Here is a 22,151-nt window from a genome sequence, read left to right as displayed (position 1 = left end):
CTACATTCTTAACTACTATTATGCATTACAAGCAGAATTTCTGGCTTTGAAGGCTATTCAGTCATAACACCTGGGTGACTCTGGGGAGAAAATTTGTGCTTTTGTAGCTCTATTTTCTCATTAATAAATGGAAATAATCACAGCATTTACTCCATAGGATTGCTATGAACTGTGTGAGTTAGTGTGCACAGAATCCTTAGAATAGAATCTGGCAGCTAGTAAGTGCTGAGTGAATTTTAGTAATTATTTTATTTTTTGGTACAAGGGATTGAACCCTGGGGGTGCTTAACCACTAAGCCACATACCTCCACTTGCCGCCCCTGCAATCCTTATTATTTTTTATTTAGGTCTCCCTAAGTTGCTGAGGCTGGCTTTGAACTTGTCATCCTTCTGCTCTAGGCTCCTGATCCTCTGGGATTATAGGTGTGTAACTGTGTCCCACTAGTAATTATTTTATACAACTTCTGCTCTCTGCACTAGGCAAGGAACAGAAGATAATCCTGAAAAAAATTTAATTTCTTATAAATTAACCTCAACAATGCTGTGTTGTTTTATTTGTTTTCTTTGGGGCACTGGGGATTGAACCCAGAGTAGTTTTACCACTGGACTACATGCTAGTCCTTTTTATTTTTTATTTAGAGACAGGATTTTGCTAATTTGCCAAGCTGGTCTCAAACTTATGAACATCCTACATCAGCCTCCTAAATTGCTGGGGTTACAGGTGAGAACCACCATGTTTAGCATCCATGCTGTTTTACAGTTATATAATGGTTGGCCCCTTGGCATTGTGACCAGAGGTCAAATAAATGAAACCTGGTAGATGTTACTATGTTATGATTATAACAATAAACTATCTCAATGCAGTTTTATTTTTAATAAAATTTCAAATTCTAAATTGATATTAGAAATTAGATCTAATGATACAAAAACTGGTTTTGTGGCTTATATTATTTAACAGTTTAGTGGTATAAAATTTGGAGTATTGGTTATCCATGATAAATTTTAAAACCCCATAGTGATTAGTACTATGGTGTTTTAGAACAGAATTCTAAGACCAAGGTTCTCTGTAATTTGTGTGTATTACAACATAGTCATGGTTATTCTTTCCCTTGACAACATTTGTCAGATTTTAATTCTCACTTAAAGTCATCTATTCCAGGAAGCTCTCTTTGTCTTTCAGAGGCCAGACTGCCCTATGCTCCTCTTGCATACTACTTAACAGCATTGCAACTTAACATACTTTCAGCATATTGTTTAATAAATGTTCTTATTCCCCTTAGCCTGGAAATTCCATGACAGTGGACACAGCTTTAACTTTGGTACTCAGTTGGTGCCTGGCACTTTGTAAAGTTTGAATAAATCACTGTTGAATGAATGACTGAAGCATCAATATGTGAACCAATGGACATATGTAAGGGAATCTAGGGGCACAAGCTTTTCCAAATTACAGATGTAATTTACTAAGAACTAATAAGTGAATATTTCTGTATGCTCTTCTATTAAAATATAGTGGCTTTTAAATTAAAATGGCAAATAAATAAACTTCATGATGTGATTCATTCAAATACTTCCACTTGGTGGCTTCTTTGTCCTGCAATGGCATGTGAAGAGCTTCACTTCTTACACTCCTTTTTCCCAATCCCAATTCCTTTGATTTTTATTCTCCTCTCTCCCAATATTTTCATTTACTAGAATGATAACTAGTTCTGAGTTTCATTGAAATATGCTGAAGTAAACCAAGGGGGAAGTGGTTTGAAGAATATATGACCATAATCGATTTATTTCCAGCCAGCATTAAAAACTTCTTTCAATTAACTTTTTATTCCCTTCTATGGAACTTAAAATTTATTACTTAAAGAACAGAACTATCTTTTATTCCATTGAAACAAGTGAAATGGAGTGCAAAGTCACTTCGAGAGCAGGGCGAGCCTGAGAATACCCGGTCCACACTCAGGGTTAAAGTGATTTGACTTTATAAAATGCTCTGTAAAAGAAAAATGATGGTGTTCTTTAAGTAAAAAGGAGGCGTCCTATGACTATAGCTACTAGCAGAAGAGCAGTCCCATATTCTCAGAATTCTAATCTAAATAATTGCTGATTGTAGACAGCAGGAAATTTAATAAATATAATCTAATTACCACCTCTAACCCATAGAAGAACTGAATTATTGTAAGATTCTTTCCCTGAACCATTAACTAATCTGTAATCAGAAATCAGTCACTTATTTTGCTCTTAATATCTTTTCTTAAGATTTAGCATCAGAAAGTCATAAATATATGGGGTAATATGTGTAAATTGTGCTACAGGAAAATTTTAGGTGAACTATCCAGAAGACAAACAGACCACAACACATTGAAATCCTTCAGGAATTTAATTCAGACTCTTAAAATGATGGAGTCAAGGTAGCAAAGGAAAAAAACCATATGTTTAGTGGTTACAGCAAATGAACCAGGAATAAAAGATATCGGGTTCACTGTATATCTCACTGTGCAGCTTGAATCAATGGTTTGACCTTTGGAAGTCTTAGAGGCTCAATTTATCGGCTCTCTAAATATACTTACAATAAAAGTGCCATTAGAAGTATGCTGTGAAGATTAATGTCAGGGAAGAACTGTGATACTCATGTGTAAGAGATGGAAGGAATTCCAAATACCACAACTATAAGCTAATTAAAATTTAATGCTCCTTAAAAATCACATAGCTAGCTAGGATAGAGTCATAGGTGACACACTAATATCAATTTTTAATTTAAATGAATTTTGAAGTTTTAAAGACAATAATAAATTCTGAAACAGGATTATGAAATACTTATCATTTTGCTTTGGAAAAAAAATATCCCTTATGACCCAGGCCTCAAAAAATTCTAGTGTGCTTAGGCAAAAAATATATATATTTTTAATCCTGAAGATCTTTGATGTTATCTTCATTATTTTTTCTCTTTAAAAGGAGATGAGGATATGAACTCAGAGGAGCATGGGCTCGACTATTTATGGGCTGTTTATCTGTCTCTACCTCTTTTCTTGCATGGCACGTGCACCAAGGCTGGTCACTGATTGCTATTGAAATAAATTGTCATTATGATGATTAAGATGAAAAAATGATTAAGATGAGAAAAGAGTCGAAAAATTAAAGGTTGTAAATAACACCCATTCAGAGATTAGATTTTTTTATAAAGAATTGATATATAAATATACCAAAAAAATTGTAGAAAATTCTTTAAATTCCACCAAAGGATTCTTCAGTTTGAAAGTGGTTCTATCACAGGACCGCCTCTTCTGACCAGCACGGGAGCCTAGGCCCAGCCCAGATCCGTCCACAACCACTTGTGCAGGACCCAGGTCCAGGATAGATCTGAGTTCACTACACTTCCTACCTGGGAGCCTAAGCCTAACCCACTTCCATCTTGGGACTCTGCAGTCACTACCATAGCCTTCCCTATGCAGTAGCCACTAACTTTTGACAACAAACAGGGCCTAGAAGCAGCTGAATCTTAGAGCAGGCATCCCAAAGAGAGTATGAGGCTCATCCTTTCAGCCCCATCTCTGTAAGCCATTGTTTCCATCTTGGGGCACTTTAACTATTATCTAGAGTTACCTTGGCTATTGCAGCCACCATCTTTAGTTGCAGTAGCATACATTGAGGAACACCAGCAGAGTCTGGAAACCTAACATCAAGGTGAGGTACTGACAATCTGCACAAGTATTACAAGAATATAGGGAAGAAACTGTATTATCTCAGATCCATGCCACAAGAAAGGAAGACACATGGACAACATGAAAAAACAAGAGAGGAAAGTGCTCCCAAACAAACAAGGATACAATAATAACTGAACCTACAGACAGTGAAGTTGATGAAATGTCAGAGAAGGAGTTCAGATGGTTCATAATTAAAATGATCTGTGAATTAAAGAATGACCTAAATGAGCAAATACAAGCAAAAATGATCACTCCAACAAAGAGATAAGAGAGCAAATACAGGTAGCAAAAGATTACTTCAAGAGGGAGCTAGAGACTCTGAAAAAATAGTCAAAAATCCTTGATATGAAGGATACAATAAATCAAAGAAAAAAACTCAATAGAAAGCATAATCATCAGACTAGATCACTTGGAAGACGGAATGTCAGATAATGAAGACAAAGTATACAATCTGGAAAATAAAGTTGATCACACGTGAACATAGTAAGAAACCATGAACAGAACATCCAAGAATTATGGGACAGCATCAAAAGACCAAATATAAGAGTTACTGGGATAGAGGAAGGCACAGAGTTTCAAACCAAAGGAATGCACAATCTCTTCAATGAGATAATATCAGAAAATTTCCCAAGCATGAAGAATGAATTGGAAAACCAAAAACAGGACACCAATGTACAAAATTACCACAGATCTACACCAAGGCACATTATAATGAAAATGCCTAGCATACAGAATAAGGATAGAATCTTAAAGACGCAAGAAAGAGGAATCAGAACATATATGGGGGAGGCCAATTTGTATTTCAGCAGATTTTTCAACCCAGACCCTCAAAGCCAAGAGATCATGCAACAACATATACCAAGCTCTGAAAGAAAATGGATGCCAACCAAGATTCTTATATCTAGAAAAACTAAGCTTTAGATTTGATGATGAAATAAAAACTTTCCATGATAAAGAAAAGTTAAAAGAATTTACAACTAGGAAGCCTGCACCATACAACATCCTCAGCAAAATATTCCACAGAGAGGAAATGAAAAACAATAATGAAAATCAGCAGAAGGAGGTATTAAACTAAGGAAAATCTCATCAGAGGAGAAACCAACACACATTAAATACCAAAAATAAACAAAAATAGCTGGGAATACAAATCATGTCTCAATTAACAACCTTGAATGTTAATGACCTAAACTCACCAATCAATAGACATAGACAAGAAGATTGGATCCCCCACCCCCCCCCAAAAAAAGACCCAACAATATGCTGCCTCCAAGAGACTTATCTCATAGGAAAAGACATCCAAAGAATGAAGGTGAAGGGTTGGGAAAAATCAAACCACTCACATAGATGGTAGAGGCAAGCAAGGATTTCCATCTTCACATCAAATAAAGTAGACTTCAAGCTAAAGTCAATAAAAAAGGAGAAAGAAGGACACTACATACTGCTCAAGGGAAACATACATCAATAAGTCTTAACAATTATAAATATATACTCCCTTAACAATGGAGCATCTATGTTCATCAAATAAACTCTTCTCAAGTTTAAGAGTCAAATAGACTAGAACCCAATAATTTTGGGTGACTTTAACACACCTCTTTTATCACTATATAGATCTTCCAAACAAAAGCTGAACAAAGAAACTATAGAACTCAATAATACAATCAATAACTTAGACTTAACTGACATATATAGAATATTTCAACCTCCAATGAGAGAATACACTTTCTTCTCAGCAGCACATGGATCCTTCTCTAAAATAAACCATATACTATGCCACAAAGAAACTTTTAGCAAATATAAAAAAGTAGAGATACTACCCTTAATTCTATCAGATCATAATGAAATGAAATTAGAAATCAATGATAAAATAAGAAATAAAATACACTCCAACACCTGGAGACTAAATAATATGCTACTGAATGGACAATGGGTTACAGAAGACATCAAGGGGGGAGATTAAAAAATTTTTAGAGGTGACTCAGAACACAGATACAACATATCGAAATCTCTCGGGCAGTATTAAAGCAGTTCAAAGAGGAAAGTTTATTGCATGGAGTTAATTCCTTAAAAGAAGAAAAAGTCAACAAATAAATGACTTACATCTCAAAGCCCTAAAAAAAGAAGAACAAATCAACACAAAAAGAAGAGAAGACAAGAAATAATTAAAATCAGAGCTGAAATCAATGAAATTGAAACAAAAGAAACAATTGAAAAAACTGACAGAACAAAAAGTTGGTTCTTTGAAAAAATAAATAAAATTGATAGCCTCTTAGCCATGCTAATGAAGAGAAGGAGAGAGGAAATTCAAATTACTAACATATGTGATGAAAAAGGAAATATCACGACAGACACTACAGAAATACAGAAGATAATTAGAAATTATTTTGAAAACTTGTACTCCAATAAAATAGAAAATATCGAAGGCATCAACAAATTTCTAGAGTAAAACAATTTGAATCAGGATGATATACATAATTTAAACAAGTGACGAAATAGAAGATACCATCAGAAGTCTACCAACCAAGAAAAGCCCAGTACCAGATGGATACACAGCCGAGTCCTACAAGACTTTTAAAGAAAAACTAATACCAATACTCTTCAATTTATTTCAGGAAATAAAAAAAGAGGCAGCACTTCCAAACTCATTCTATGAGGCCAATATCACCCTGATTCCAAAACCAGGCAAAGACACATCAAAAAACCCAAAAACTTCAGACCAGTACCTCTAATGAACATAAATGCAAAAATTCTCAATAAAATTCTGGCAAATTGAATATAAAAACATATCAAAAAGATTGTGCACCATGATCAAGTGGGATTCATCCTAGGGATGCAAGGTTCGTTCAACACATGAAAATCAATAGATGTAATTCATCACATTAATAGACTTAAAGATAAGAATCATATAATCATCTCAACAGACATAGAAAAAAGCATCTGACAAAATGTAGCACCCCTTCATATTCAAAACACTAGAAAAATTAGGGATAATAGGAACATATATCAACATCATAAAGGCTACCTATGCTAATTCCCAGGCCAATTTCATTCTAAATGGAGAAAAATTGAAGGTAAAAACTGGAACAAGATAAGGATGCCCTCTTTCACCACTTCTATGTAGCATAGTTCTTGAAACACTAACCAGAGCAATTAGACAGATGAAAGAAATTAAAGGGATACACAGAGGCAAAAAAAACCCCTCAATTTGGCATTATTTGCTGATGATATGATTCTATACCTAGAAGACCCTAAAAGTTCTACCAGAAAATTTCTAGAACTAGTAAATAAATTCAGCAAAGTAGCAGGATATAAGATCAACATCCATAAATCAAAGGCATTTCTGTCTATCAGTGACAAATCCTCAGAAAGGGATAAAAAAAAAAAAAACTATCCCATTTACAATAGCCAAAAAAAAAAAAAAATACTGGGAATCAACTTAAAATAGGTGATGGATCTATATGATGAAAATTACAGAGCCCTAAAGAAAGAAATAAAAGAAGTCCTTAGAAGGGAAAGAAGATCTATCCCTAGCTCTTGAATAGGCAAAATTAATATTATCAAAATGACCATACTTCCAAAAGTACTATATAGATTTAATGCAATTTTGATCAAAATCCCAATGACATTCCTCATAGAAATAGAAAAATCAGTCATGAAATTCATTTGGAAAAATAAGAGACCCAGAATAGCTAAAGCAATCCCCAGCAAGAAGGGTGAAGCAGGGGGCATCACTATACCAGACCTTAAACTATACTACAGAGGAATAGTAACAAAAAAGCATGGTATTGGCACCAAAACAGACTGGTAGAGCAATGGTACAGAATAGAGGACACAAAGACTAACCCACATAATTACAATGATCTTATATTAGATAAAGGCACCAAAAAATATGCATTGGAGAAAAGAGCCTCTTCAACAAATGGTGCTGGGAAAACTGGAAATCCATACGCAACAAAATGAAATTAAACCCCTATTTCTCACCATGCACAAAACTCAACTCAAAATGGATCAAGGACCTAGAAATGCAACCAGAGACCTTGTGTCTAACAGAAGAAAAAGTAGGCCCTAATCTCCATCATGTGGGATTAGGCCTCAACTTCCTTAATAAGACTCCTTTGACGCAAGAATTAAAATCAAGGATTAATAAATGGGATGGACTCCAACTAAAAAGTTTCTTCTCAGCAAAAGAAACAATCTCTGAGGTGAAAAGAGAGCCTACATCCTGGGAGCAAATTTTTACCACTCACACATCAGATAGAGCACTAATCTCTAGGGTATATAAAGAACTCAAAAAGCTAAACACCAAAAAAAAAAAAAAAAAAAAAAAACCCAAATAACCCAATCAATAAATGGGTGAAGGACATGAACAGACATTTCTCACAAGATGATATATAACCAATCGATATAAAAATATATTAAAAACTGTTCATCATCACTAGCACTTAGAGAAATGCAAATCAAAACCACTATAAGATTTCATTTCACTCCAGTCAGAATGGTAGCTATTAAAGACAAACAACAATAAATGTTGGCAAGAATGTGGGCACAAAGGCACACTCATACATTGATGGGGGGACTGCAAATTGGTCTAGCCTATATGGAAAGCAGTATGGAGATTCCTTGGAAAACAGGGAATAGAACCACCATTTGACCCAGCTATCCCCCTCCTTGGTATATACCCAAAGGAATTAAAAACAGCATACTACAGGGACACAGTCACATCAATGTTTACAGCAGCACAATTCACACTAGCTAAACTGTGGAACCAACCTAGATGCCCTTCAGTAGATGAATGGATTTAAAAAATGTGGCATATATACACAATGGAATATTGCTCGCAGTAAAAGAGAATAAAATCATGGTATTTGCAGGTAAATGAATGGAGTTGGAGAAGATAATGCTAAATGAAGTTAGCTAATCCCCCCTAAAACAAATGCTGAATGTTTTCTCTGATATAAGGAGGCTGATTCATAGTGGGGTAGGGAGGCGGATCATGGGAGGAATAGACAAACTTTAGATAGGGCAGAGGGGTGGGAGGGTAAAGGAGAGGGCATGAGGTTAGAAATGTTGGTGGAATGTGATAGATATTATTGTCCAAAGTACATGTATGAAGACACAAAATGGTATGAATATACTTTATAGAGATATGAAAAATTGTGCTCTATATGTGTAATAAGAACTGTAATGCATTCTATTGTCATTTAAAATAAAAAATTAATTAAAAAAATGGTTTATCATAACATCATTTTAAACAGTCCATGCTTCTCCATGTTATCTGAAGGATTTAAAATATTCTGACAGAAAAATGAGAAATTATACCCCAATTGATTCAAATGTATGAATTGCCAAGATCATTGTAATGTCATGTGTAGCTAATAAAAAATAATATTCTGACATACGCATACACATAGACACATCTTGCCACGTGTACATTTGTGTATATGAACATAAATAAAATGTTGATATACCTTTAACTGTGAGAATTATAAAAAATAATAAAATGGGCTGGGAATGTAGTTTACCTTTCTCCCCTCTGCCCCACCCCCTCCTCATTGTACTGGGGACTGAACCCAGGGGCACTGTGCCACTGAACTACATCCCTACCCACTTTCTAAAATTTTATTTTGAGATAGGGTCTCATTAAGTTGCCCAGCCTGGCCTCAAATTTGTGATCCTCCTGCCTCAGCCTCCTGAGTAGCTGTGTTATAGGCAGGGCCACCATACCTGGCTGCAGAGATTTTAAAGCATGATGGTTCTACTATCAATGCTTTTCAAAATTTACTGAGCATCTCTTATATAAGGTTCACTTTAGACACTTAGTCTAGCAAACCAAGGTCCATCTCTACATTTTATACTGGAGACTAAAACAGGTCTGTATCTTGCCTAGGCAAGGACTTTTTTAAACACAAGTACCCTGTCTTTGACTGGGAGGCCATGTTCTTTCCTCTACACCTCACCAGCCTCCTGCTTTTCACCGAAGGATGCTTAGTAACTAGTGTAGGTTGGGATGCTAGAAGGAACTAGATTAGAATTTAGTGCTGGGTTACTGCAAGTCTTTTTTTCCCTAGCACAATCTAAAGAATTAGAAAACCATTACAAAGAACTAACATTCTGATTAGCAAGTAAGGTGACTAATAGAGGAAAATAAGTGTAAAAAAAATCACCATCAAATTAGTGACCAAGGCTAATTACCAATTTTGTCAATCTGAATGACGGATAAAAAAAATGCCTTGTAGAAAACAAAATATTATATTAGAATAATTTACTTTTTCTTTGTTTTTCAAACACAAGAGAAAACACTTTTTTAAATTTCCTGGTTGTTGTTTGCCATATTTCATGGTTTAGAAATGATAACCCTCTCTTAAGGATTGTTTGAAAATGATTTTCTGGGCATCAAAAGTATTTCTTCAGAAAAAGTGAATCTATAATGTGGAAGAAAATGTTCTCTCAAGACAGTTTAAGGACATGGAGTGCTTTTTAAAAATTATTATGTCATTATAAGCTCTCTCTTTTAGAAAAGCACTTTTAGAAGTTCAAGAATTATTATAGAACTGCCAACCTTGTCTTCACTGTCTAAATGACCAGCCATCTCAGTGAAGGAAACTCATGTTTGCACTTTCTTTTCCTAAAGACAACATAACAGCTATTCCATTGTTAAATAATAAGTAGGATGAACAGAAGTTCCATATACAGAGTTTTCTGTCGAGATTGATGAAGCAGAAAAAACAAACTCAAACTACATTTTGCTGAGACCTTCATAAAAGTGTGAAAACATTTGGTTTCTCTAGGTTTTAGAGAAAACACATTGCGAATGCCACAAGGATGTATAACAAAACATAAAACTGCAAATATTAACTGTCTCATTCCTTGAAATATAATTTAAACTTGGTGACTAGGACAAGAAAATGTCACACTCCTTTCTCTTGCTAAGGAAATTGCATATTTCCTTGCAAAAATAAAGAATATGCCGTCTTCAAAAGAGTCCATGTGACAGCTTTAAAGTTGTTTTGTTTCAGGTTAAAGGTTTCTATAAATTTTCATGATTGTTGGAAAAGAAAAAGAAACAAAGAAGACAAAGCAAAACATTAACCTTAGGCACACAAGTTTTGGGTTTCACCAATGTTAAAAAACATTTCGAGTTATATAATTTTTCAAATTGATCCTAAAAAGGACAAACTTACAAATTGTGTTTGTTTTCCTTCATGACCTGCAATGCTCCACCCAGAAAGTTAATCTTCTGTCCTTACCAGAATTTGTAAAGCAAAGGGACATGCATTTTACGAAGTAGAAAATGGAGCTGCGGCATAGTTAGCTAGCCGTGAATGAGTGCTGCATGCTTGGTTTATGGCCTAAGGGTGTCATAAGCCTTGGTCAAGAACATTCCGAAGGAGAGTCTTTACTAAACACAGATTCATCAAATTTCCAGAATTTCACTAAAATAAAATGAAGGGAAATTTTACTAGTATTAGCAAACAGTAATGTAAGGGCTTCATGTCTATTCCTTACATTGACCTTATTGGGAAGGAACTGCTACTGTCTCTCTCTTCCAGAAGAGAAACCGAGGCCAGAAACTTTAAGGACTTAGTCAAATTCACATCACCTCTAAGTAGCACAATCATGCTTTTAGCCACTTTGCAGGTTCTGATAGAGAAGCCAAGATGGAGAAAAGATGGAAAGGATTATGAGGCATCTTAGTCTCTCTGCAAAGGCTGGCCTCCTTACACTTTCAGAGTTTGGTCCAGAGCACATGGATTTAAAATATTCTGGGAATACAAGCAGATGAGTCACAGGATTTCTAAAGCCCAGTCTCAGATCTCTGAGGGGGACAGGAAAGTCCCTAACTCTGCATCCTGCCTTCTGGTAGACGAGCCCAGCCATGGGCTTTGTCAGCTCTCACAGTGGCTTTCCTGGTCTCTGTAGAGGTTCCAGATTGCAGAGCCAATCAGGACTGCTGGGGAGCACAGAATATCAGACTTATCCATGGGATAACGCTAGATGCTCTGTCCACCAGTAAATATGTGGAAGGAATAAATACACTGAGGCATGGAAATATGGGTATGTGGAGTTGTGAAGTTCTGGTTTTACTTTATTATTCTCCCTCACTATTAACAGTACCACAAAAGTGTTAATATGAGAATGGCAAGTGTATTTAACCCTAATTCTGTTCAACAATTAAAAAAGCTTGCTTCTGGATTCAGAAGGTTTTATAGGTTCCCTCTGTAAAAATAACTTTTGTTAACCCAGAAACAGTACCTAGTTTAACCATGACTAGAATAAACTAGAGCATATTTTGTTCTTCAAGAAAAATGTTAAATTTGGCATTTCCCTAAGCCATTTATATTTATGAAAAAGATATAGCTGTATCATACATGTAACTGATCAAACTGGCATTCAAAATACTTACAATGGAAATTTTTCAGTTTCTAACTAGTGCATTTTTTAAAATGACACAGATTTGATCATTTTTACCATACTTTTCCATACTTCAGAAGTATATGTAATCCTTTTATAAGCCCAAAAACTTATTGTTAACTCATTCACTAGAATAATTTTGTGATTTGAATGCTCTCAAACTTATAAAAGAAATTATATATTCAAGGGAACTCACCTTTTTTCCATTCATTCCTGGGATTCCAGGTGCACCAATGGAACCCTAAGAAGATTCATGATTAAATTAAGTTTTATAATCACACAATATTTCAATTCTAAATTTATATTGTGTTAGTTATGTCAGTCATAACTTTACCTTGGTAAAACAGCACAGAACTTATGTGCAAAAAATTATAAGATTATGTTTTTTTCAGATTGTATTTACTGTCTGAAAATATATAACATAGGAAGTCTTCAAGCTTTCTCAAAAACTCAAGTTAAAATTTATTGTTTCCAAATATCCACTTAACCCTAATATGATTTTAAAGAATTTCATGTCATAAATCGAGATCCATATCCATCAGAAAGTTATATGGCTTTAAATTTTGTTGTTAAGAAATAAATAGCCTTTGTCTGGAAAAAGCATTACACTAGCAGTAATTCTTGAATTTCAAGAGTGTAAATAACACAAAAATATATTAAAATAACAACTGTTTGTTCTACTCCTAAATAAAGGACCCATGTTGTAAACTCAAGATTTTTGTATTTGGAGTATTTTCCCGTTGAACTCAGGTAGTATGTTTATGCCACCCAAATTTTGAGTGGACTCAGAAAATATCATAAATGTTATACATTGATCAGGAAAAAAAATAACTTCTGCACAAAACATTTTAAGATATGTGTGCATGCAAGTGCACACATTCATACTTGGGTGAGTATGGATGGTTGGGCATAGATGGGGTGCACTGAGAGTAGGAAAGCTAATTTGACTCAAGAAAATCTAAGTCATTTAAGTGGACACAGAAGCATTAGCAAACAGTGATGTCATTTCCCTCCCTTACACCTCCCTTTTAGGCTCTGGAGAAATCATTTTAAAATACAATGTGCTTATTCTTTGTCTAGAACTAGAAAACAGATTTTCTTCTTTGTAGATGTATATTAAATTTCTTTAATAATAATGGGAATTTTTTTTAATAGTAATGACCCACCAAAACCTGTTCTAAAAATCAGCCTACCCTTTCCTCCTCAGAAAAGTAATTATATGCAAAACAAATTAAGATGGTAAATTCCTTGGTTCATTCAATGATTATATGGGGTGGGTCATTAAAGTACTTCCCGAAGGCTGAAGCAGTAATTTTATCCTGGTCGAATGTGGATTAGGGTAGCTTTACAATTTCACACCATGCTTAATAGAGACATTATTGAGAGAGATAAAGTGTTCCTATACTCAAGTTGTCTCACCACTCATTGGCTTTTACTTGGTTTGTAGGATTATGTTTCAACAGATGCCACATGCACAGTGCTTGAGGGATAAAAAGTCTCTATCTTTGATGGATTCCAAAGATAAAGAATAATCACTTTTCCACCTGTTATAATAAAATGGTTTTCTTTAGTTTTCTGCAGGTTAACTATCCCTTTTTCCCCTCTGCAGGAGGGGAGGTTAGTGGGGAATGGGAGACTTCCTTCTATTTTGTTTGCAAAGAGCCTTCTTCCTGCTAGTGACATATTTACCTCTGTGGTACTGGTGTAATTTTAGAAACCCTAGATTCTCCCCCAGGAGAATGTAATGGTCAATTTGGATGACTGTGGATGACACTGAAATGACAATCAGGAAGTCACTTTTTCAGTTACCCTGGCAAAGGAGGATACTTAGTGGACCCCTGAAATGCAGCAACAAACACATTTTTCGTCCTGGGCAGTTCTGTGGCTCTTTGGCTATTACATATTAGAGCAAGACCATGCATTCAATTTGCAATGTCATTCGATCTTTTGCATTTTAAATTTTGTCACATTGTTTAAACAGTATTTGAATTAAAAATTTAATAACTGACACTTTCAGCAGACAGCTTAACAACGGTCTGCTGTGGATTTTCAGAATTTTCTACAATGGAGTTGATTAGAAATCTAATGCTACTCTGTATGAATTATTTTTAGAAAACAGAATGTACAAACCAGACTGCTTCAGCATGGCTTTACAGTAGCTAATTCTGTCCATCTCTCTTGCAGGCCATTAGGCAATGGGAATATAATTACTTCCACAGCATTGTTGTATACTCTACCTTTTGTCCTGTAGGCCCCAGAGGACCCTGAAAAAGAAATATAATTTAATCAACATAACACTATAGCCATTCAAGCTTAGATGACTAATTAAATCTGTCCTATTCTGTAGGTTCTCTTTGCTCTACTGAAATACAGTGATGCTCAAGGAAAATTTTCAGTTGGAAGTACAGATGGGTATTTTTTCCCATTTTATTCTTTTTTGAAGAACATTCAGCATATGCAATAGGGCTCTGATTGTTTCTCCAGGGAAAGAAAAAAAAAGAACATTTGCTGTTCCAGTGACTCTGTTTCTTCAAATACTTGCAGATCTATCATATCAATCTCATTTAGAGGGCTGCAGGTATTGTTGCTAGAAGCTGTTACAATGCAATGCATTTCCCCAACTAATGGACATTATGTGAATTCTGCATCTGCAAAACTTCAGTAAGAAGATTTGCAAAGGAAATAATTAAATAGCTTACAAAGAAACATACTTTGTTCTATTCTTTCTCAGAGGAAATGTGGTCAATTGACCTGCACAAAAACTTGTTTACAAACTAGGGGAGGCCAAGGTCAACTGTGGTACACAGTTTGTACCTGAAAAGCGAAAAAAAGATGCTGCCAACTGTTGCTTAGTCTATAATGGGAGTTGGGGGATACAATGTTTAGTGAGATGAATGAGAACATTTACACAGAAAATGTAAATGTGACAGTTTTGAGATTTAGCAGTTTAAAAATCACAAAGTCAGTGTTGGGATTCTGTTGGCTTTATTTAGAGCAAGGCATGGCTTTGGGAGAGTGGAAAGGAACACAAGGAGATATAGCTACATTTCTGACTTTTTGTGTCTATTTTAAAATTAAAATATTAAATACTTCCAGTCCTTTCAAAAATATATTTACTTTTTTGTATGGTTTAGTGAATTTATAGACATTATCATTTAATGTAAAAGCTCTTTTGCTCAATACACTTTAATTAATGGCAATCTTATTTTCAATGTGTGACATTTCCATTAATTAGGATCTTATATTCATACTCAGTTACATTAAATAAAACACTAGGGTGGTCATTAGAGGAAGAACTAGTCATGCATCATTATTTAAAATTAAAAATACACAATGTTCAGGAACATTGGTGAAACTGTTCCTCACGGATCTTTTGTAATCCTACAAGTAAGACTAATAATTTCCTCCTATAATCAGCTTTAGGTTATTGAAAGTTCACCATTTACTACCATTTTTATATATTCCTATTGATATCCTCAACCAACCCACCAAAATTTTAATGAGCTTCCTATCTACATACCTGTGGTCACTCTCCCTACCCATTCTAATTCTTCTATTTAAAATTCTCTGTTTCAGGTTTGCAGAGAAAATAAGAGAATTCAGGTGTAAATTCCCTTGACATCATGTCACTCATCAACCCCAATCCACATGGACCCTTCTCCGGTATCAGAGAAAGAAGATTCCCACCTCCCATGCAAGGCCAATTCATTTGGTAGGCTCTGGAATACATCCTTGGCCTCTGTCCTCAGGGATCTGTTTCCATCAATTACCCCTACATCCGTATCAGAGCCTCCCCTTCTCCACCAGTTCCTTCTCCTTAGCACATAAACATGTTTAATCATTTCCTCACTTGGGTAAATTGTTTGCAAAGTAAATGTTAATGCTGAGTAAAAGACAGAGTTTAGAGGTTGTGGTGATAGGAGATCTGAGAATGAAGACAAGCCATGGGTCTTATCATTGTCTAGGATTCTATTTTCTCAAGTGTCTCTAGAGCATTTCACGTCTTAAAATGTTGATGTTAGAAAGGAAATCATATAACAAGGAGCACATCAATGCAATGTTTAGACTGAGAATGTGTAGGTTCAATTCACAAAAGGTTTCTTTCCCATTGTAAACCTAACTTTGCCACTTGAAAAAATATTATTCCCTAAAACTCGATATTTCATTACATGGATATATAACCCTGGAACAGACTATTTAAAATGAAAATAAGAGCAAATTTTACATCAAATATTTTAACTAGAGGCCAGCATATCTGGTATTTTCTATTTTGGTTTATGCTTATGGTCACATCAAATCAGAGATTTAGAAAAACTGATCATAGCTCTGAAATCCATAAAATTATATTAGTTCTATATTTTAATGCAATATTTATGGATAATTGTAAAAAAAAAAAGCATAATTGTTCCATTCACTTTTAGGAAACTAGTGTTATTTTTGGTAAACTAGGAAAATAAAAACAGTTTTTAATATTTAACATTAATTTTGAATTGTGAATACATGTCTTATAGTCATAATTCTGCTGCCAAGAATACATTCTCAGCTATCAAAACTGTGTATACAGTTTTGAACTCACTAGTAGAAAAATGCTATCAAGCCAAGGAGAATATAATCCATTTCCAAGAGGAAACTGGGAATAGAGTTGGATGTAAGGCAAAGATATACATTTGTAAGTATACACACAAACATACACACCCCAGTTATTTTAATGAGCAAGATTTTACAGGCATTTTTAGTATCCTTGGATGAATACTACTACTATGGACCTCTAATGTTGTGATAATTAAATTTAAACTTACAAAATAAAATTTCCCTGCTTAACATTTATTTTGAAATTAGAGTATGTTGCCAGTTGGTTAAGATGTCTACGTTTGATTAGTCTTGTGGCTTCTGGTACAAATAAAGCAATGGACAAATACCATAGAGTCATTCATTAATTGACCTAATCTTTCTGAACTTATTTATATTTCAGCCTGCACAATAGCTGAATGAAGTAAGTCATCAATTCATTATTTACTAATGAAACTAATGCTTCTTATTATTCTTAAAATTAAAATTTTAGTGGTTTAAGATTTCTAAAATAAGTCCATTATTATTATTCCCATAATTCAACAAGTTTGGACATAGGATTTCTGAATTGCTTGCGGCCATCTGATATTGCAGCTTTGCAACCTTCCCTAAAATGAGCCAGAAAAATCAAAATAATTACATTAATGCTGGGAATCAAAGTTTATTGACTGTCCCTTGAGGTGGAAAACCAAAAAGCTGGTTATAAAAGTTGCCAGCTTATTTAATGGTACCACTGCCTCCTCCCCATTCTTGTCAAAACAGCTTTTGAAGGCATTTTCAAATAAAGTCACCTCTCCTGTGTTCCAATTCAGTAGCTTATCTATTTCCTCTTAAATAGTAGCTAGTACACATCATCTCACCTTCCACATCCAGATCTCAAAGGGAGAACCCAACAGGCCCTCTTCCCCTGCCAAGCCAATGCCAAAGGCAATATTCCCAGGCAGGGTCTTCGTAATCATTTCTGTTCCCTTCTGGAAGATTCTGCCTCATTGAATATTCTTCTAAGCCAGTAGAAGTCTCCTCAAGGTAGCAATCTGCATTTATTAGAAGGCTGCTAATGAAAATTGCAGCACCAGGTTTCTTTCACTTTCCAACAATTCTTTGCAATACTCAAGTGAGGGGGTACTTGAGGGCACACCCATTTCATAGAAGAGGCCACAAATGCAAATATTCTGTGTACTGTTTATCTTTGTATCTTTCACAGGACTTGGCTATACCCATAGTAAATAATAGCTATTAAATAAAAGACTTCTTCAATTGAGTGAATTATTCTGAAGTAAGTAGTAAACTAATTTTTGTTATTTAAGCTGAATCAAATTGAGCTGAGCTAAGTAAATCTATCCCTCTCCATGCCTGGTCAACACCATTTTTTTCTTCTTCTCCCCCTCTTATTCTTCCTCTTTCTGTTTATTAAGAACATTTTCAAAACAATGAGAGACAAGTATAATGAACCTCCAAGCATCCACCCACCCAAGTTCAACAATGATCATATTTGCTTCATTTATTCTTTCCTTTTTTCTTTGTTGCATTGCTTTTAAAAAGCAAGGCCAAGACATCATGCCATCTCATCTCTACTTTCTTAGTCATTAAGCTAAACTGAAGAGTTAGCGTAGGAGGTCTCAGGCTGCTATCCTTAGAAGAGTCTGTTTGCAAAGTTGACTCTTGAATGGCAACTGGGTGCTTGAAATGTAGGAGGGCTCCCACATTCCCAGAACTGGTAAGAGTGACTCTCTGGGCCTAAACTATTTGTTCAAATAGTGTGGTTTGTGCTAAATACTTAACTTACTTCTGGGAGACTGGAATTTTGGAACATACTAGATAGCACCCAACCAAAATGTTGGTTGAGTTTCCCCATTAGGCCACAATTCACATGTGTTGTAACAACTCAGTGCTAAAGAAACTGGGTGAATACTATGTAATTCCACTGGGAAAATACTCCTGGAACTTTGTACCTGGTTTCCTCAGAACTTCACCCCAATACACAGTTTCCATTTGCTCCTTTTCATTTAGTCACAATAAATTGTGCCATAGTACAACTATATGCTGAGTTCTGTGAGTACTTCTTACATATCAAAGAGCCTTAAACCTTGGGGATTATCTTGGGACTCTAAGCCATATTCCTACCCATTTTTCCCCCTTTCCTTTTTTTTTTTTTTTTTTTTTGGTGGTGGTGGTGGTACTGGAGATTAAACGCAAGACTTGCATACGCCAAACAAGTACATTACCACTGAGCCATATCCTCAGCTTCTACCATTCTTTTATACACACACACATATGTGTGTGTATATATATATATTTAGTTATAGAATATAAATATATACATATTTTAGTTGTAGATGGACACAATACCTTTATTTTATTTATTTATTTCTATGTGGTGCTGAAGATCAAACCCAGTGCCTCATATGTGCGAGGCAAGTGCTTTGCCACTGAGCCACAATCCCAGCCCATTACCAGTCTTTAAATCTATGTTACTTTCACTTTTTTATGGAAATATCATTGACCCTGGGGAGATGCCATACTACAAAAGGCTCCTATTACCCGCTCTCATAGCTCCCTGAACTTCTTCATATCATGCATCAAAAAGTTCCAAAGTTATGTTTATAATCCATCTCTCTTTCCTGAGAATCTAAGCTAGCTGAGACAGGAATGGCATCTGTTTGGATTACCATGCACTCCTGGCAATGAGCACTGAAGACATGAATTTTAAAAATATCCAAGAAAATCATACCCCTCCTTCTGTTATTTAAGAAGTACAGTTTATATAGTTTTCCCTTGCATTTTACTCATTCATTCGCCAAATACTACATGCTTACTGTGTAATCCTTACTATGTCCCAGTTTGGTTGAATATCTACTTTAATGACATCATTTTATAATTAGCAATGACATGTCAATGTTTCATTTTCCAGAAAACAAGGCAGGAAACTGCATGGGGACTTTCCTTTGGACATTGGTTACTAATAGATCTATTGAAACTCATTGTGGGACCCTCTTCCCACATTACTATCTTCAGTAATTTCTCCTGCAAGTACAGACTCTTGAGATGACTTTTATTTGCCCTCTAGAGCTTCTTAACCACTGTTTTGGGTCACACAAAAGTATAAAGACAATTGTAAGTAAGAAAATTGCATCGATGTGACTCTTCCGCTGAATTTTAGAGGCTAAAATGTAAAATAAATTATGCTAAACACATTCAATTATTGAAACACCATATGACAACAGATAGAACAAACATATATTCCTTTAAAGAAAAGAAGTGAGCTGTCCATATGCTGTAATGGATATGTCTATATATACACAGACTGTCATGTGCATTTAATTTGTATACAGAAATGGGTCAAGTAGACTATTTTTTCATGGTGGATGAAAATAAAATGTGATGGAATATGCTGGAATGGGAACTAGCAAAATTTTTAAAGGTTATAAGCTTGAGTATCCTATTATCCAGCAAATTCACTCCGAGGTATACATTAATATCCAAGAAAAACTTGAGCATGTGTGTCAAAGTCCACCAGTGAAAGGTCACCAGAAACACTGGCAGAGCAAATAAAGTGACTGTGTTTACTGTAGCAAAAGAGAAGGCATTCCAGAAGAACCTTGGTTCAATAAGAATGAATTACCCATACTTCCTTCTCAGCTGTACATTCTCTTCCCCACTTACCATTTTCAGCTATGACACAGTAGGTGCCAGTTGTGTTTATCCGGAAGCTACAATAAACATGACTTTTTATTAAACGCAAATGTCACCATGAAGTAGAATCAACTATTGACTTTGTGCAACCTCCCATCAACAGAACCATGAATATGTCGAGCAAGGCACAGGATTTATTATCTATGCACCTTTCAGAGGGTTTCCTGAAACACAACTAGTTTCCATAATTGGTAACCAAATAAAACCACAGGCAGTCGGGAGAAGAACACAGGTCTTTTTAAGAAACTGTAAATTAATGGAAGATATCTAACTAATGCCTAGTGCTCTACTCAAAAGGGCATTTTGTTTCTTGCTCTTTAATGATGGTAGTCCTTACCACCTGCTCACACTATGAATATGGCTTCACCTCTAACAGTAAAGGCTAGAACACCTGGCACAGTCCTCACATGCTGTCCTTTCCCATATCATTAGCTCCTTTAGAAGCAACTTTATATTCAATGACATTTGGATTTGAGAATGTTTTTACAGAATAACACTGTAAGGCCCAAGTTTGCTGCAGCAACCAGGCCTACAAGAACCTAAGGAATGAATGCTTTTCAGCAAATGAGAACACAAAGTCAGATGAAGATTATTTGTAAAAAGCCCTATAAACTATGTCAAGGAGGAGAATCACACTGCCAGACACCATAAAACACTGTATAATTAAAGTCTAGCAGTCCATTAGACAACCCAGGGACAAGTCGTTCTCAGTAGTTGCAATGCAGGCTGCATGATTTACGACAAGTAGATGGGGAGGAGTCCCATGACACTAGACTGAGATCTAGTATTGATGCTACAATACTTTTTTTGGCCCAAGGACAATTGCCCGGTATTATTATCATTAAAATGGGAGTTGGGTTCATGTAAGTTCCCCTAACAAATTCTTAATTTCTCTCTGGCTTTGGCCCAATCCCAAGTTGTAGTTTAAAGTAATAAATAATTCAAAAATAATTGTGTCTCGGGTTGGGGGTGTAACTCAGTGGTATAACATTTGTCTAATTTGCATAAGGCTCTGGGTTACATCCCCAGCACCACAAAAAAAAGAGTAATACCTATATAAAAATAATTGTGTCTTGGGGCTGGGGTTGTAGCTCAGGAGTAGAGGTACTGGGTTCAATTCTCAGCACCATGTATAAATAAGTGAATAAAATAAAGGTCCATCAACAACTAAAAAATATTTTTAAAAGAAATAATAATTGTGTCTCTTCTCAAGTGATCTGAGGTAATGCTTTTTGAGATCAATAAGACTGACATTTTTTATGTGGTCTTTATGGGGTTTTTGATCCACCGAGGGAACACTGAAGAAGGTAGCCTGCTTGACTGACAAAGAACAGGAGGAATATGTTACACTTGCATTTGAGGAGATCTATACAGAGAAGTAAAATTATAAAAAAGTTTTCTTCCCTGGAGAGACAAAGTCCCCACTACAGGGCACACAATATGACCAGAAGATATTTGTGTCTCTCTTTTGTTCTTATTCACTTGATGTTTTCACTTCCCCTTTTCCATTAAAATAATCCCATCAGAGGAAGGGTTTCTGGAAAGCATGGAGCATTTATCAATATCTCTGAAAGTATTTCAAGTTATTCCCCAAGCTTTTTTCCTCCCAAGCTCTTGAAATTATGTGCAAAATGTGATGTCTAGGAGCATGTGCTCACTTCTGTGAGAAGTTCTGGAGAACATTGATGCAAGTTTAAATGGGCATTTAACATCACAGAATATAGGAAGAAATAAGATAAAATGCATCGGCCACAACTACTGCATATTTTATTCCTAAATTACATT

This window comes from Ictidomys tridecemlineatus, unplaced genomic scaffold (genome assembly GCF_052094955.1).
Source record: "Ictidomys tridecemlineatus isolate mIctTri1 unplaced genomic scaffold, mIctTri1.hap1 Scaffold_397, whole genome shotgun sequence".
Taxonomy (NCBI): Eukaryota; Metazoa; Chordata; class Mammalia; order Rodentia; family Sciuridae; genus Ictidomys; species Ictidomys tridecemlineatus.
This window is presented reverse-complemented; position numbering follows the sequence as displayed.